This window comes from Macrobrachium rosenbergii, chromosome 55 (assembly GCF_040412425.1).
Source record: "Macrobrachium rosenbergii isolate ZJJX-2024 chromosome 55, ASM4041242v1, whole genome shotgun sequence".
Taxonomy (NCBI): Eukaryota; Metazoa; Arthropoda; class Malacostraca; order Decapoda; family Palaemonidae; genus Macrobrachium; species Macrobrachium rosenbergii.
Window position 1 is genome coordinate 44078404 of NC_089795.1, and position 9364 is coordinate 44087767.

A 9364-nucleotide genomic window follows, 5' to 3' on the forward strand; every position below is an offset into this window, starting at 1 on the left:
ATATATATATATATATATATATATATATATCCTGTTATCATCATAAGAGGTAGCACGCAGGAAGATCACCCTCCGTCCTACACTTTAAAGTAAGTAAAAAAAGCAGTTAGTAGTGATAAAGAAAAAAAAACTAATTATTACAGGAATTTGATTTTGCTGCTGCCTTTCTTCAACAAAGAGCGAAAACACTAGAATGTTTTTTTCTTTCATTTGGTGTTATTCACATTACTGTGTTTACTGTCGTTGTTATTGAAATATTATCAGTAATGTTAGCCGAGTTTATAAAGATAAAGATAAACTTAAGACACATATCATTTCAAGTAGACGTAAAGTCTGTAATATTCATGACACTGGAGAAATAGTTTTTTTGATCATCATTCAACCTGCCAAACACATCATTCTCGCGTTTTCCACACGGCAGCCAGTTGCTGTAAACAAAAAGAACTCATCCGTGAGTGTTTGCGTCCCAGATAATCGGATATCGAGTTCCTTTATCAAAGAAAAGATAAAAAAACTACAGCGTGATTGACGGACGAATAATATCATTGATCAAAGCGAAAAATAACGGGAACGTAAATGTCCTCTTCTCTTTGATCACGTTTGTTAGAGCGTTTTTAGAATTGTCTTTTTTTGTATTGTTGGTGGGGAGGGGGGTGTTTATCGGTTAATTATGATTACTAGTCTGTAAAAATTATCTCAAAAGCATACACTACTTAGTTGTGAATGCAGACCCCATAATATATGATAGTATTTCTGTTTTCTTGATCCTGGATAAGAGAATTCTGAGATATGTTAATTTTACTAGCTTACTGGTATGCATATTTTAATTACAGATACGTAATTAGATGGATGTATGAGTGGAGACACTTCTAAATAATTCTTATAATTCTAACAATTGAAAAAAGCCATCTTTTTATTAATCTATTTTTAAGTATTTGATTATGAGGTAGGCTGGTTCATTCAGAATGAATCCAGGTACATTTCTCGAAATAAATTGCTCGAAGTCAATTGCTCGAAAAATTATTTCTTGAACTAACAACTGATCGAAAGCCGATATTCATTCTTTAAACTACCCGAAAGACAGACTGCTCGAAAGCAGATATTCATTCTTTAAACTACTCGAAAGCCAATATTTATTCTTTAAACGATCACTAATAAATATTTAACAGCTAAGCACCACTGCTAAATACCATTATCTTAACCGTTGATGACTTTTTTTTTTACTTAAATTTTTGTATTTATATTTTTTTTATTATATCATTAATTCTGGAAACCTTGAACCCTCAAGATGGTTATAAGCTTTATAGAGAGCGAAAAAGGAAAAATAAATTGTGGTTGGATGTTTACCTATATATTAAGGACAAAGCAGTGAACAATAAGATATATTGGAAATGTGAAATGTCCAAAAAAAGAAAATGTGCTCGTGTTATCACTGTTGATGAAAGTATCACGAAACACAGTGGGAATCACAACCGTGCAGGAAACGCTCGTGGCACTGAAGCTGCCAAAGCAATGGAGAAAGTGAAAGATCATGCGATGAATAGTCGAGATACACACAATGTATTGTATCGTGTGCCTCAATAGGAGTAAGTGGTGCTGCAGCTGTGAAGCTCCCTTCAGTAGAAAATATGAAAAGAACCGTACGCAAGAAAAAATGTTGGACATGCTTTGCCAAATAGTTACTTCGATCTTGATATCCCTGAAGAATTTACAAAAACCAGCAAAGGAGATTTATTCCTTATTTATGACTCTGGTCCCACAAATGGTCGTATATTAATGTTTGCAACCCAAAAGAATCTCGCAGGTATGCTGATTGAACATTTAAAACTGTGCTCTCGATTTCTGCTCAACTGTATACAATACCTGGTGTGAAATCAGGTAATATCATACCCCTTGTATATTCACTGTTACCTAACGAAACTGAAGACACCTACAGGAGGTTCCTGATGACTTTAAAAGAAAAAATCCCTATATTCCAGCCATAGACAATAATGACTGATTTTGAACTGGCCATGGGTAAGGCCACAGAACAAGAAATTCCAGTTTCTAAATGTCGTGGGTATTTTTTCATTTTTGTCAAAGCCTTTATAGAAAAATTCAAGGAAGTGGCCTAAAGGTTATGTATGACACCAATGACGAATTTGCTCTTAAAGCTCGTCTCTTATCTGCACTGGCATTTATATCGATACCCAATGTTGTGGCAACATTTGAATCTTTAACTGAAAATGAGATTTTTCCGGACGAACTTCAAGGAGTAGTGGATTACTTTGAAGATACGTGGATTTGCCGGCCGTATAGACACAACCGTAGACGTACTCCTAAATTTCAACATGCAATGTGGAACTGTTTCGATCACGTCAAAGAAGGAATGCCGAAAACAAACAATGCTTTTCGGGGGTGGCACAACAGTTTCCAACTTCAACTAAAGCGATTGTCATCCGTCGATTTGGAAATTTATAGATGTCTTAAAGAGAGAACAAAGTTTTCGTGAGTTACGAATCGAACAATTTGTGGGAGGTGTGAGTACAGCTGGGAGCAGAAAAAAATACCGTGACTGCGCACAACGATTACAGGATATTGTATCAGAATATGACGAAACAGGAAGTGTAGAAGGATATTTAAGAAGTTTTGCGCACAATATTTCATACTAATACAGTAGCCAACATATATTGGCAATCCTACATTTTAACTTGATTTTTTTCTTACTAAAACTTTTTAAACTTTTCATAAATTGTAAAGTAATAAAATTATGAATTTTAATTGTTGGTATTATTTATTGAACCAGTTCATTGTTTTTATTTACTTACAAAAATTAGTTTTTTTTATGTAATGTACCTTGTTCATCTTGGGTGTTCTTTTTTGAAGGACTGCTTTTCGAGCGGCCTATCTTTCGATCAGTTGATAGTTCGAGTAATAATTTTTCGAGCAATCGACTTCGAGCAATTGATTTCGAGAAATTTACCGGATACCGTTCAGAATAGGTCGGCCTTATGCCAACACATGTTATCGCATTAAGACAATGGTGAGGTGTTAAAGAGAATGAAAAGTCTGGTGTGGACAAAAGGACTCGAACTTACCAACCGTAGCGTTAAATATAAGAAAAGGAAATTAGATGATTACATTTAGTCTATTTTCCCACAAAAAATTCTGTTAGGAAAACGGACTCCTTAAAATTACGATATTTTAGTTTCAAAGATTCACAGAGCGTACTTTTAAAATATCTTCTATTTTTTTTTTATTTTGACATATCGGTTGTCAATAAGGGCAACGGAAAGAAAATATAAATGTCTAAACTATATTCCCTGTGCTTTTTTCTTTTTTTTTTTTTGCTGATACATCAGCGCTGGGGTGCCTCGGGAGAGTTCATCATTGATTTTGGTCTCATGTTTTGAGGGGGAGTCCCGTGTTCTCTTTATCTCGCTCGCTCGCTCGCCTCTCTCTCTCTCTCTCTCTCTCTCTCTCTCTCTCTCTCTCTCTCTCTCTCTTCTGGGCTGGTATTCTTGCAGATATTCGTCGTTTTGCGCATACTTTAAACTCTCTGAGCCTGAAAATGTTTTATGCAGATGTTATGCTTGTGCGGTTCTGAGTGCAAGGACGAAGAACATGCATGCGTATACATGTGTATATATACATAAATATATATACAAACACACACACATATATACATGTATGAATGTGTATGTATATACACATATGTAAACGCATGCATGTCCTTCCTCCATACACTCAGAACCACGCACGTAGAGCATATATAATATACACACATATATATATATATATATATATATATATATATATATATATATATATATATGTGTGTGTGTGTGTGTGTGTGTGTGTGTGCGTGTGTTGTGTGTGTTTATATTATATATATATATATATATATATATATACAGTATATATATATATATAGTATGTATATATATATATATATATATATATATATATATATATATATATATATATATTTATGATGTTTGCATGCATGATTGCCAACGCATGATTGCACACACACATACACACACACACACACACACACACACACACACACACACACACACATATATATATATATATATATATATATATATATATATATATATATATATAGTTTAAAAGTTTTTATTCTTTCTATTTAACTGATCATTCTTTCAGTACTCTGTTGAACCGATTATTCCCTTACTATTTGACTGTAACTCCAAGGGCAGTTACGATGCCAGATAACCCCCTAATCAGTCAGTCAATCAACCACTGTAACTGTCGTCCATAACAGGAATTACTGAGGCAAAATTTTATTGTAATCATCATCGCAGAAATTTTTCTTAATTCAAACAGGCGAATGAGATCAATGTATGTTTATTTATTCATTTGTTTGTGACCCATTGCACTCTAGTCTTAAAATATGCAAAACCCAGCTGTACAAAGGAGTCTTCAAATCTGGTCTCTCTCTCTCTCTCTCTCTCTCTCTCTCTCTCTCTCTCTCTCTCTCTCTCCTCTCTCTCTCTCTCTCTCTAGGAGCATTCAGCTCATGATATAACCAACCTTTCGAAAGTCCACTGACTGATGTGCTGTGCTACATACAATGGTACAACACTTTTTTTTTTCGACTACCTGATATGGACATTAAAGGGACTCTCTCATTGAGACTATTAAAAAAAAACCCATTCCACTCTTCGAGCGGCATGAAAAATTAAAGAAATATATCAATGGCTTAAAACGTTTTTGGCAGGTCATAAAAAACTCAAACGTGTATGAGAGGCAATGATGCCATGGGAGTTTTTTTTTATAACTGATACAGTTTTTCTTCCACGGATCCATTTCTTTGATGTAAATTGAATAAAAAAAGAGATAATGTTGCTAAAACTGAATTGTGGAATGGCCAATTTCAGAATCAGTTTACTGGATAGGAGCAAAAGCAAGGAAAATGAGAAACACATGGCAGTTAAAAGAATAAGTAGTAAAGGACACAGGCAAAAATAGACACATTTCTTATCTCTCTCTCTCTTTCTCTTTCTCTGTCTTTAAAGCGAGAAAAACGAAAGTCGAATAATCCCCTACTTTCTCTCTCTCTCTCTCTCTTGTGTGAATACTAAATTACGAAGCCAAATAAGATAGTGTTATATAAGATAGTGTTATATCTTTCTCTATCTGTCTGTCTCTATTTCATGTAAACAGTAAGCATAGGTACTACACTCTCCTATGCTGCATCTCTCCCTCATCCCAAGAGTGTAATATTTATCTCTCTCTCTCTTGCAAATATTAAGGTAACGAAGCCAAATACAATAGTGCTACATCTCTCTGTCTGTCTCTTTTTCATGTAAACAATAAACCTAAGTAACTAGTCTCTCTTACTCTGTATCTCCCTTATCCCAAGGAGGTAATATTTATCCCTCTCTCTCCGTGATACTTTCAGCAGCCGCGTCACCGTCAAAATTTAATCACATTTGCATTCGTCTCCCTATCCTTTCATACTGCGAGTAACAAGATTTTGGAAAGTGTTCCCCGAATGTTTGTATTTTGCCTCTGCTTTGGGGGGGGCGGTGGGTGGAAAACAACTGATTTTCATTTTTATTTAATTTTCTTGGTTTTATTTTGTATTTTTAAAATTTTGTTTTCATATGTGAGCTATCTAATCTTTGGAGGCTTTCAATTCAAGTTCAGAGTTATTTGGTTTGTTCTATAATAATAATAATAATAATAATAATAATAATAATAATAATAATAATAATAATAATAATAATAATAATAATAACATATTTGCCAATCGAATGATTGGCTATTTAGACGTTATTGTTAACAAGCCCATTCTCATCCTACAGAAGTTAAATTCTAACTTTACCTATTCCTTTGCCTTAAATAAGAGAGAGAGAGAGAGAGAGAGAGAGAGAGAGAGAGAGAGAGAGAGAGAGAGAGAGAGAGAGAGAGAGATTTCCATGAAATCTGCATTTTCATGGTCAGAGAAACTGAATGGGACACTCGTTCAATATTTGGACTCTTCCCTTGGAAACTCTTTGTTTCACAATGCCTGCAGCTGAGTTTTGTAACTTTCAAAAGCATAAAGATAATAAAAAAGAGAATTCGTAATGTAATTTTACTTTAATCTTTATCTTGAATTTTCTCATGGCTCATTTCAGTCTCACTTTAAGAAAAGGAAAATATAAAATTGTTTTATTTTTCTATTATCGATGTGTATCTCTTATGACATTCAGTCCTGCTTCCCTTATGCGTTCTGTTTTGAATATATAATGCATACTTTCCAATAACACCGATGACCACATTTCCATACCACTGCAATTTTAGTATTCTTTTGTGAAATGTTTGCAGAGTTTTCTGATACTAATAATATTCTCTCTCCTTGTCACTGCAATTGCATTCTGTTGGGAATTCTCTCTGAACTCTGTGTCATTTTGCAGTTACTATATTACTCGTGGATTACCTATAAATATCAACACTTTTATTTTGTAGTTACCGTATTACTCAGGGATTACCTATGATTATCAACACTTATTTTTCAGTTACCGCATTAGTCAGGGATTACCTATTATTATCAACACTTTCGTTTTTCTGTTACCGTCTTGACATAATTTTCAACACTTTTAGTGTACAAAACGTATGCTTTTGTATACCTTAAAAAGAAGGCGCCCAATACATTAATAATGATTCATACACACACATCGTGTGTTAAATTCCACTTCTAGTTTTCTGTGAAAGAAAACTATTGTGCCGGCTTTGTCTGCCCGTCCGCGCTTTTTTCTGTCCGCCCTCAGATCTTAAAAACCACTGAGGCTAGAGGGCTGCAAATTGGTATGTTGATCATCCACCCGCTAATCATCGAACATACCAAATTGCAGCCCTCTAGCCTCAGTAGTTTTTTTTTTATTTAAGGTTAGATTTAGCCATGATCGTGCGTCTGGCACCGCTATAGGTACCAACAACACATGCCACCACCGGGCCGCGGCTGAAAGTCTCATGGGCCGCAGCTGAGAGTTTCATGGACCGTGGCTGTACAGAAAACTCGATTGCGCCGAAGAAACTTCGGCGCATTTTTTACTTTTTTTTATTTAACCTCACAACTGAACTGATTTCCGAAGCAACAAAAAAGAGATATATAATTGAACCCAACGGCCTACATAAGCCCTATTAAATGGTTCTAGAGGCAATTAACTACTTTTACGCCGGATGACCTACTTCTAAACCCAGCTTGTTTTTTTTCTCTTTTTATTTTCTTGGTCTGTGTGATTCTCGAATGATTCTGCGTACGCACTAAAAGTAAGGAAATTTGCATAACATAGTCGTTAGCAAATCTATTTTCATGTCACGATAGTTAGGGCATTCTTAGCGTCATTTTGCTATGATAAGTGAATACAAATTTAGAAGAGAGAGAGAGAGAGAGAGAGAGAGAGAGAGAGAGAGAGAGAGAGAGAGAGAGAGAGAGGGATTAAAGTTCCACCTGGTCAAAGTATGGTAAAATATTAAATTAAAAGGAAGAGTCTCTGTGTTTAAACGATTCTCTCTGAAATTTATATATTTTACAAATTTGCTGCTGAATTTTTGTAAGTTCGACTGGATCTAAACTAAATGGCCGCTGTGCCTACGTAACATTCTGCATGAAAATGAAAACGTTGATGGAAACAAATGATGTGGAAATCATTCAGTATGTTTCGGTCATTGGAGATCATGTCATGACTTTTTATTGCAATCCCGCTGTGTATACTTAGCGTAAAACAGCCTGGCTTGGCGCGTACATCGCGTACTTTCAATTAATGCTCATGCCTCGCCTTCGTGAAATGGGAACGGAATTTTTCCCCTGATGACAATCCTTGCTGCATTTTTAATGCTAATGCCGTTCTTTCCATGTTGAGGGGAATTAATTTTTCCCGTTGACAATGCTTTCTGAATTTCTTCTCTGTTTTCGCGATCGTCGTAATTCTAGGCTGCCATCTGGGGGCCGAGTTCGCATTGAATTAATGAGTCAGTCTTCTCAAGGACCAAATGACCTGCTTGCATACCCAGTGACCTGATCCTGATGTCACCGACCTAATTTTTATTTCTAAGACCAGTGACTACATACAAAATTAACATGCTACTTCTAAACCCAATGACTTACTTTTAAATCACTTGATCTACGTCGAAACCATATGATCCTATATAATCCCCTGAGGAATGATCCGTTTCTAAAACCTAATAACCTAGTTCATCTCTAAGTGACCTAATTTTGAACATGATGACCTACAGCTAAATCCAGTGACTTTCTACATACAATGACCTCGTGGCATACTTCTAATCTCTGTGACCTGTCCCTAAATCCAGTGACCTATGTCTGTACCCACTGACCTATTTTCACACGGCCTGCCAATGGCTGGGGACCCATCCCTCGTAATTTGCTGGTGACATTACCCACATTACTGTCGTCTTGGTGTATTTATAATTTTGATTACCCTCAGAGCCACTGCGAGTAAGTTGTGGTGGGAGGTAAGAGACGTCATGGTTTTAATTCGAAATAAGAGCACGGGCATATTCCTTTTGTTTGTTGCCTCTTGTTTGTTTTGTATTCATTTCGATGGCTACGGGAATAACAGTTAGCTTTTTCCTTTTGTCAAAATGATCACATGAATGATACACAAAAATACAGTTGAAAAAAAGCAGTTGCAAAAAATGCAGCTGAAAAATATAGTGGCAAAAATGCAGTTGAAAAATATAGTGGCAAAAAATGCAGTTCCAAAAAAAGCAGTTCCAAACACTGAAGTTGCAAAGTATGCAGTTCTAAAATGCTGTTGCAAAAAACGCAGTTACAAAAAATGCAGTTCCAAAAAATGAGTTCCAAAATATGCAGTTGCAAAAATGCAGTTCCAAAAAATACAGTTCCAAGATCGATGGTCACTGGCACATGTAAATGATAAATGAATGGATGACGGTATAAAAATAATGAATTTATTAATAGAATTAATTGCTAAATAATAAATCAATAGCCAGGAGGTTAGTTAACTGAACTAATAATCACAATAAAGAAGCAAATTAACAAATACAAAACGAACTCGTCTATCAATAAAACGACAACGGTATAATATATATATATATATATATATATATATATATATATATATATATATATATATATATATGTGTGTGTGTGTGTATATATATATACATGTGTATATGTGTGTGTATGTTTATATATGTATATAATAAAAGTGTACAGAATAATGAATGTGTGCATGGCAGAATATTTTGACCAGGACCATACATTGTCGTGTATACACATACACACACACTGACACACATATATATGTATATGTATATATATATACTGTATGTATATATACATATACATATACATACATACATATATATATATATATATATA

General features: G+C 34.8%; 1 protein-coding gene across 4 annotated transcripts in view; it reads left to right on the forward strand.

Annotated features, from left to right (window-relative positions):
* LOC136835200 (protein turtle homolog B-like) overlaps positions 1 to 9364 on the forward strand; it is a 102049-nt gene that overhangs the window by 2553 nt on the left and 90132 nt on the right. The window lies entirely within an intron of this gene.